Source organism: Elgaria multicarinata, chromosome 1 (genome assembly GCF_023053635.1).
Source record: "Elgaria multicarinata webbii isolate HBS135686 ecotype San Diego chromosome 1, rElgMul1.1.pri, whole genome shotgun sequence".
Lineage (NCBI taxonomy): Eukaryota > Metazoa > Chordata > Lepidosauria > Squamata > Anguidae > Elgaria > Elgaria multicarinata.
Window position 1 is genome coordinate 134,502,856 of NC_086171.1, and position 9,078 is coordinate 134,511,933.

General features: G+C 43.1%; 1 protein-coding gene across 6 annotated transcripts in view; it reads right to left on the reverse strand.

Annotated features, from left to right (window-relative positions):
- The window catches only part of NEXN (nexilin F-actin binding protein), a 41,785-nt gene extending 33,107 nt beyond the window's left edge, over nucleotides 1–8,678 (reverse strand). For all 6 annotated transcript variants that reach the window (XM_063137150.1, XM_063137158.1, XM_063137147.1 and 3 more), the window contains exon 1: nucleotides 8,543–8,678. The gene's annotated coding sequence lies outside the window, so the exon portion shown is untranslated. The remainder of the gene's footprint in view (nucleotides 1–8,542) is intronic.
- Nucleotides 8,679–9,078: the final 400 nt, after the last annotated feature.

Here is a 9,078-nt window from a genome sequence, read left to right on the forward strand (position 1 = left end):
ATTCTACTTGTGGGTCACTTTATAACATGTTTGGAAATATCACTTAATAGCCAGCCTCAAACAGCCCCATAAAACACAATTCCTAGGCCAGGATCCAAAGAGCTGCTTAGGCTCGTTTAAGAGCCTTACTTTAGCCAGTAGAGTGTTTTGTTTGTTTCTTTGAACAGTTAATCTTTATGTCATAATCAAAAACTGGTTTTGTAACTCTCTTCAGATTCAGAATCAATTTCCCATGTGACAAGGAAGCATTTCTTTTCAAAACCAAGTAAACCAGTACAATCCTAGGTGTGTCTACTCAGAAGTAAGTTTCATTGAGTTCAATGGAATTTACTCTTAGGTAAGTGTATATAGGATTGCAGACAAAAGCCCTTTTGGACTCACAAAACTAGCTTCACAGCCTTTCGAGCCAAGCATTACAGCCAAATTATGTATCATCTTAGTAAACCAAAATAATGAACAGCCAAACTAAGCCAATGTTTCCTCTCCCATTAAATGCAGCAGGTGGGTGGCTTCTAATTTTATTAGTGACACGCTAAGCCATGGTGGTTGAGCATTTTGAGCTCATTTTGACATTTTAGCATGTCATGTGAACCATAGTGTGTTGTATGAACCATTCCTAACCATGGTGGCTACATAACCATGGTTTAACACATTCACTATTTGCTGCAAAAGGGTTAGCAGCCTAACCATAGCTTAGTGTGTCATCTGAACAGGCCCTATAGCAGCTTGGAACATTTAACTCTTTCACTGATGTAAATTGCCCATCGATATTGTTATTTGCTCTGCAGGGGAAAGAAGATACAAATACCAGTACCAAGCCTGTAATTCCCCTACTAATAAGACATCAGGGAGAGGGCCTTTTCTGTGGTGCCCCCCCCAATTATGGAATGACCCCCTTGATGAGGCCTGCCTGGTGCCAACATAGCTATCTTTTCAGAGCCAGGTTAAGACTTTCCTTTCCCCCCAAGCATTCAACAGCATATGCTGAGTTTTAACTGACTCCAATAGCTTTGGCCTGCCTGAGTGTTTAAAAATTGTTTTAAATGTTAACTGTTTTTATGTTTTAAAATTTTGTATATTGATTTTTAATGTTCAGTCTTTTTAATCCTATCTTTTTAACCTATGTAAACTGCCCAGAGAGCTTCAGCTATGGGGCATATATAAATGTAATAAATAAATAAATAATCAGCTGTGGATTTTCTAGTGAAACACTGTAGTTTGGCCCTTAGTTTGCTTGTTTTTTTCTTTGTTCATGTCTGTTTCTAAATACCAACTATTATCTTAACTGCACGATTTCACTTAAAGATACTAATTTCTTACTGAACATTCTTAAAAGCTGACAACTACCAAGTCTTAATTTTATTATTATTATTATTAAGAAAAGCATTTATCATCTCTGTGAAACAATGGAACTATTCAGCTATTTTATATTTGTTCTTAGTTATAAACTATTTGTTTCCTCTTTAGACATTGGATTGTTATTGGCTGGTTCTTGCCAAGGAGTTCAAAAGGTCTTTAGGTACAATGGGTCAGCCTTGCACACTGAAACCTAACGGGGAAAAGAATCCTATTTTATATGGGAACCACAAACTTAGCCAAGAAAAAAAAAATACTGCCCTTCTGATTGGCTAAGAGGTTGGGAGGAGGAGCTGGAATAGAATATATAAAAGAAGGTGGCAGGCAGATAAGCAGTTCAACAGCTAGACGTCAAAAGAAAGAAGCTATTACAGGGATTGCTGCAAAGAGCCAAGACTTCAAGGACAATAGAAGATGAATTGAAAACAAGTAGGCAGGAAACTACAATGCTATAAGGCTAGGATAAGCTGAAATAAATTGTTTGCTTTATTATTAGGAATTGGGTTAAATAGGGAATTAGTTTAGAAAAGGTTTAGATGGAGCTGTTTCATTCCATAGTATTTTGATAGCCCAATTGCTCTGCTGTTTTCAAAACTTTTAGTAAGAAGAACTAAATTTGTCAATGGCTTAACCTTGATTAAAGTGGGTTGGCTGAAAAGCACCAAAAGTCCCAAAGGATAATGAATTGTTTTAGTGGAGGCAGCCAGAAAAATAAAAATGTTAACTTGTTGTTGGCAGTTGGTCAGGAAAACCACAGATGATGATGGACAAATAGGGGCCCAATTTCGTAGCTTTGATCACTTTCATTATACACCAGGTATCCTTGAAGGATAGATGATGGTAGAGAGATACCTTTACATCTCCAGAACTGTGTTCCCATGCCCCTCACTATGTATTTATAAAATAATCAGCTTTGGGGCTGGCAGTTCTCTAGCACTACATAGCACTTTAGAGTTTTTAAATATTCCCCATGAATTCTCTCAGTCATTGTTAAAATAACCTTATAGGCCAGCATTATCTTAGTATTGTAGATATGAAGGTCCTACGGCATAGTGGTTTGATCTAGTTGCTTGCTAAGTTACTTCACTGGAAAGGTAAGATTTGAATTGGGACTTTGCAGTTCACAGAAAGGGCCCAAGTCTTCTTACCCATCTCCTGTCATTTTCTCTCTCCTTCTTTCACACTTAACTTGTACCCTATCCCCAACTATCAGTTTCTTTCATCCCTCCCTCTTGCTGTTCTTACATTCATTTCCTCCTATAACAGCTTCTCTCTTATTCCCTTCCTATTCATTCTATTTTTTTTTAAAAAAAAGTATTATTATTAAAAAATATTAGCCTTGCTGTCTAACCAACTCCTACTGCCACATCTGCTTATGCAATGTGCATGGTGTGGCTGTGGCACAGGTCAGTCAAGTAAAGAGATACTGGGTAGCCTGAAGCACTGAGACTGCTGAGACCACTGCTAGGTCCCAACCCACAGTATGAAAACATTAATATCTTTGCCTACTCTGGTTAAAAAAAAGAAAGACATTTTCTGAGTATGTGCAGTCGTACATTTTAAGCTCGCTTAAATCACAGCACTGTCATGACTACAGGAATAAAATGGAGATTGTATCTGCTGCCCTGATGCCTTCATCACCTGCTGCTCTCTGGATGGCCATTTGGAGACCCCTTGGGCTGCAGGGCCCTGTATTTTGCCTCCTAGCTGCACCATTGTTCCAAGTAGCTGGTACATTTTACTAGGGCTGTGTATAGCCCCCACTCCCAGATTCACCTTGGAGGCCAATTCAGAGCTTCCAAATTCTACTTGGGATGCCTCAGAACCACCCTGGCCCACTTCAGATTCAGTTCTGAATCCAAAGTGGGGCAGAGGTTGTGGTTTCCCAGAAAGCTGGGTGCAAGGCCAGCTGGGAGTCCATAGGACTCCCCTCCCTTCCTGCTTGCCCCCAGAACTCAGCAAGCTGCTGCTCCCCGCCTGTGGGAATTACCTGAAACCTCCACTCAAGCCATCAAGTCACTCATTGCGATGGCACCAACCTCACAGAGAAGGCCTTGTCTAGCACACCCTTCTCAAGCCAAGCGCCACCTCTTGAAAAGCCTGAGGAAAGGGTAAAAACAACACAACCTCTCCCCTTTTTGTGAGGGAACAAGGAAAAGGGTTTTGGAAAATAGCTTCTATTACTGATGTACAGAACTGCAGGTGTATTGTTAGATGTTTTTACACTGTGTAATATAGCAGGTAATAAATCCGAGCTGACGCATGGTTTGTGGTAACAGAACACAAAGTAAAGTTTATTGAAATTTAACAAAACTTTAGTATTTCAATTTAGATCAAACCTGCATATTTTTATATTTAAAACCACAATCCCAAGTCCCTTAAAATTCTATCTCTTCTCACTCCTCACAACAAACACTCTCCTGAAGCACAAGCCAGACTAAAACTCCCAGACTAAAACCAAAACCTCAAAACTAAAACCATTCCCCCTATTTATACTCCTCCCTCCCCCTCTCTCACAGCATCATCAGCCAGACCCACTCAGTCAAACATTCCACACTCACTAGACATACAAACCCAGACATACCTAAGGGACAGAAAGGTGGGTATCGCCACACTCATCCTCCAGGAGAGCTACTGTGGCCTGCTGTAGTACTGCTGTAACCTACAGCAGCCAGAAATCATAGAATCATAGAATAGCAGAGTTGGAAGGGGCCTACAAGGACAATGGTACACCGGAGCAGCTCTTTTGGAGGACAGGTGGCTTGCCAATGCGAACAGAGGCTTCAAGTATGTCCTATGGACGGCCACAGCGAAGCAGCTGGTCATCGGGGTTAATCTGCTTTGGGCCAAGGCAGCCTAGTCCTGAACCAGATATGGGTTGAGGTGTAAGCACTCCCTTACATTTTACTTAATTATAACTATATTCAAAACAAGGAAATGTGTTTGCCTACCAATCCATCTGGGTTCTTTCTCAGCATAGCTCTCCAAGTTTAAATTCTATCAGTGGCTAAGAGCATTATTAGACTGGGGGTGGGTGGGTTTGCGGTTCCCTACCATCGCTTCTCTGACCCCGCAACTGTTCCACAATATTTCATCTTTCTTCCCAAAGAAGGAAGAGGAAGTAAACAAAGACACATGGCCCGTTCAGGGGGCGTTTTTATCACACCGCTTTCCCTACACACAGTAGGAAATGGCGACACATTCCATTTCCCCAAAAAACCTGTCGGATTAAAAGGGGTTCATTTTGTGATGGAAAGAATGCAAGAAGGAATGGGAGGCACATGGGAGGCAGACAGTGTCACCTAAAGGACATGTAAAAAAACATGAGTGGGCAGTAGCGAGCATGCGATAACCTACAGCTCATCTGATGAACCCCTAAGAAACTATTCTACACCTAAGGATTATCCCAGGAAAATGGAGGGATTGTCCCTGCCTGCTCCCAGGATCCCCTGTGTGTCATTTGCATGCACAGGGATGATCCCTGGAAAAAAGGAAGGTGTAGAAACGGACTTTGAGAGGCATGTTGGCGGGGGAGAAAGACAAACAATATAAAATAAACTGTTTTCTCTGTTTAGCGCATGGGTCCCAAACCCTTTTGAGTTGGTGGGCACATTTGGAACTTTGAGAGAGTACCATGCACATGGCCCAGTTACAAAACACTCATTTCCCAGAAGCCAAACACAGAGGACTAGCAGAATAGTAACTAGCCCAAGCACCTACAGTATGTACAAGGCAGATGTGGGGTGGTCTGAGCTTGCCTGGTGTTCATGAGCACCATTTTGGAAATCCAGACACAGAGCAAATTCTTCCAGAACTGAGGAGGCTGAGTAATACCTCCAGAGTCAATGTCTGTACTTCAGTTTAAGGAAACTAAAGTACGGAACTCCCTGCTACAGGGAAATATCTTTGGCCAAGAATTCAGCAATTTTCAAAGAGGGGGTTAGGTATAAATATAAAATTATATCTGTAATTGCCAGTTGATCATGCCAAACTCCACCTCCATCTGTCACCATTTTGCGGCTAGTGGGCCTCAGTCATTTTCAGCTCTCACAAGCAGGCTCTGTTAGTAAAAAGGTTGAGAACCCTTGTTCTAACATATAAGGAATGTAGAAGCAAGGAATAATAGCTGGTGGAGAAGAGAAATGTTAGTTGTGTATGTCACAACTGAAGTAAATCAGAAGGCCATCTAAAGGGCCAACCCATAAGACCATTCACTCCAGGGTTTAAAATCACCAAGCTGCACAACTGACCTGGTAATATAAAATACCTGGTAATATAAAATGCCAACAACTTTCCTCCACCCTACCTTATTTAAGATAATGCATGTTTGAGAATATCTCGACATAATATAACATACATACATCATTTGTTTTTAACTACAAGTTTGATAGAAAGCTTATATTTTACAATGTAAATAAACATATTTTTAAAAACTTTACATTGGGTGTGTAGTATGCATTTGTTTAAAAAGGTCTTGAATATTTATTTATTACATTTCTATATATCCAATAGCTTAAGCTTTCTGGGTGGTTCTCAAAATATAAAGCAACCTAGCTAAAATATGTTGTTGGGTGTTTGGTTTTGCACACATTTACACCCCTTACTTCAAAGAGGTATATTCCCTATACAAGAAACATTGGGTTTTTTCATTTAGGTTTTCTTCAGTTCCACTTGTCCATCATGAAAAGATGTATCAGCCTTTTGCTTTACTGAACAACTATTCATTGCCTCCACATTTTGTTAAATTATCCTTCCCTGTACAGTATAGTGCACATTAAAGTTATACAAACCACTAAACAGTTAGAACGTTGGGAAGCAGCTTTAAATAAATTACTATGATTTACCAGTGTCACCCAGAACAGCCTTTTACATTTAGTAATGGCATCGTGACTACCACAAGATAAGCAAATGATGAGAGCAAGGGTTTAGAGATCACCCACCCACTTATCTGGTGACAGTATCACCACCACTACCTTGGCTCTAATATTAGCTCAGCACCTTATTCCCCGTTGTCATCTCCTTAGCCACTGATCAGTCCTACACCTTGCAGTAAAGGGTTTCCTTTACATTGACCTCTGGGAAGCAGAAAGACATCTGCATAATCCAAGCTGTTCTCTCCAGGACTTAGTTAAACTCCCCTACCTCTTGCCCTAGCTTGCAAGGACTAGGGGAGAGTGCATTTCATATTACTTCAATTATAATGTGATATAAAATGCGGGTCTTTGTACCATAAATTCTGGAGTGTTGCAATATGTTCAAGTGGAATGGTTTCAGAATAAGTAGGGGCCCTCCTTTAGAAGCAGGGACATCTGGTCTTATTACCCAGTTCAAGATGTCACACAAGGGAACCGTTTCTTCTGGGCTGCTTGCTATTCCATTGCACAATAGCTTGGCTCTGTCCGATTCCTCCATTTAGAAGCCGCAGTGCTAAAACGTGCTTAGGACACATTGAAATTTGTTGGCGGGGGTGGGGTGGGGGTTTCCTCTCTTTTCTTCCAAGTGAAACGATTTAGCCTGTTGCTCTGTCGATGGGGAGAAAAGCTCATGAAGAGAAGAGGGGACGGGGGGGGGGGAGCAGGGGAGCTCCTGCCTTCTGGAGGAGACACTAAGCAGACAGGGCTAACTTGCCCGGGATGGGGGGGGGGGGCAATGCTCATCAGGACCAAAAAGCTGCTGGGGTGGGGTGAGGGGTTAACCATCCCTCCGCTTTCTGTCACCTAACTGAGCAAAACACAACGCAAGCGAGAGTCGATAAAAAGACAGCCAGACACACCTCGTCGAACAAGGAAAAGCAAAAGGGGAATCAGGCAGAAAGCAAAACCAAGTTTGACTCGACTTTGGAAGCGAGAGTTTCCCTCAGGAGACGCTGCTCTCCCCGCCCCAGTCTCCCTTTGCGCCCTTCCTTCATTGCGCGCCAAATGCCCGCCTCAGGCCGGCCGTGGTGCCCCAAAATGCGCGTCCTCCCTACCCCTCAAAAGGCAGCTTTTCGTACCTGAGAGAGAGAGAGAGAGAGAGGGACGAGAGCCCCCGTGCGCTGCGCTCTTCGTCTCCAGCTAATCCCAGCGGATGGGTGGGCGTGAGAGAAGCTGGAGAGCGTCTTTGCTGCTGCTGCTGCTGCTGCTGCTACCGTTGCTGCTGCTGCGCCCCTTGGCTGCGGCTCCAGCGTCGGGCTCTGCAAGTTTCCATAAAAGTCCCGGTGCGCAGCCCGCTCTTGCATTCCAAGCGAGCCCCGGCGCGGCTGCAGCTGTCCCGCCACACACACACACACACACACACACACGGCAGCCGCCCCCTCCTCTCTTCCCCCCACTCAGCGTCCTCGCCGCGCCGCATGGGGCCCCCTCTCCGGCCCAGCCGGGTTATTTTGGGCTGGAAGCGCCGTTAAGCTATAAATATCCAGCGAAACTGTAGAATTCCCCGGCCGCTTGGAGTTCAGAGGGGCTCTCGCTCATAACCGGGCAAATGAAAAGCGGGGTTGTGTGGCGATGGAGGCGAAGGTGGGAGGAGGAAGACCACAGTGTGGCTTGCTTGTGCCAGGGCTCAACTCGGCCTCTGCCAGCACTCGTTTCACGCTGAAAATGTGCCCTTGGGCAGGTGCAGAGTGCCTTTCACATTCGCCTCCTCACTACATCTCCCCCATCGAGAGAAAAGACAACGAGGATGGGCTTTCAGATCACAGATTTGAAACGAGGAATTCGGTGTACATGATGCCCCACGTTGAGTGTATCCTCTAAGTACTGTCAGCCCCAGTGGCCGCTCTGCTCAACTGCTCCTATAATATAGGCACCTAATTGGTTAACCAATTCAAACCCAACTAAGGAGCGCACACTACCTGCACAATCCTATGCATGTTTAGACAGGGAGAAAAGTCCCATAACTGCCAACATTCCCCAGCTACTCCCGTCTAAACATGCATAGGATTGCGCCCTAAACTTCACAAGGACACCTCCACCTTCAGCAACAGCACAGACATGACTTCCAATATTACAGCCATGTTCAAACAACAGCAAGATCTACTCTACTGCTTTAAAGCGCTTTATAACAGTTTTGACAACCATTGAGGCCCAGGACACACTTCCATATACAGTTGTGAAAACTGTTATAAAGCGCTTTAAAGCAATAGTGTAGATTCACTTAAATTTAAACGTCCATAGCTCCTATCATTTATTTACAAAAATATACTTACTATTGTTTTTTGTTTTGTTTTAAATTCCTTCCCCGCACGCAAATATTTCTGGTCCAGCTGATGGCTGTTCTTTAGGACAGTGATCAACCCTGACAAGTTTCACTTTTGTATATTAGAACTGTTTGGAGACTCAGATCCTAGTGGCTTTTTTATAGCTCTAAACTCATAGAGAGCAAGTAACTAAGAATAGTAACTTACCAAATAATTGTGTGCGCATGAAGTCCAGTCAGCAACAGACCTATGAAACTACTAGTGTGTTCTCAATACTTTGCTAATGTTCAGAATCGTGGGATTGCCCAAATGTAACCTCAGCATTTCCACACTTGTAATGACCCTTTTCTTAAAGTAAACAAGACTTGAGCATCCAGGACTAGTTACTTCTACTCCTGAATTCGTTGGCAGAGCACTATCAATAGGGAAATGTTTATTGGTTTCCCTTTGTCTGGACACAGAATGGGCTGTTGTTTTTCTGTTGTTTCCATTTTGAAAGGACAATATTAATGCTATCATTAATGGAGGGAAAACCTATTTACTTG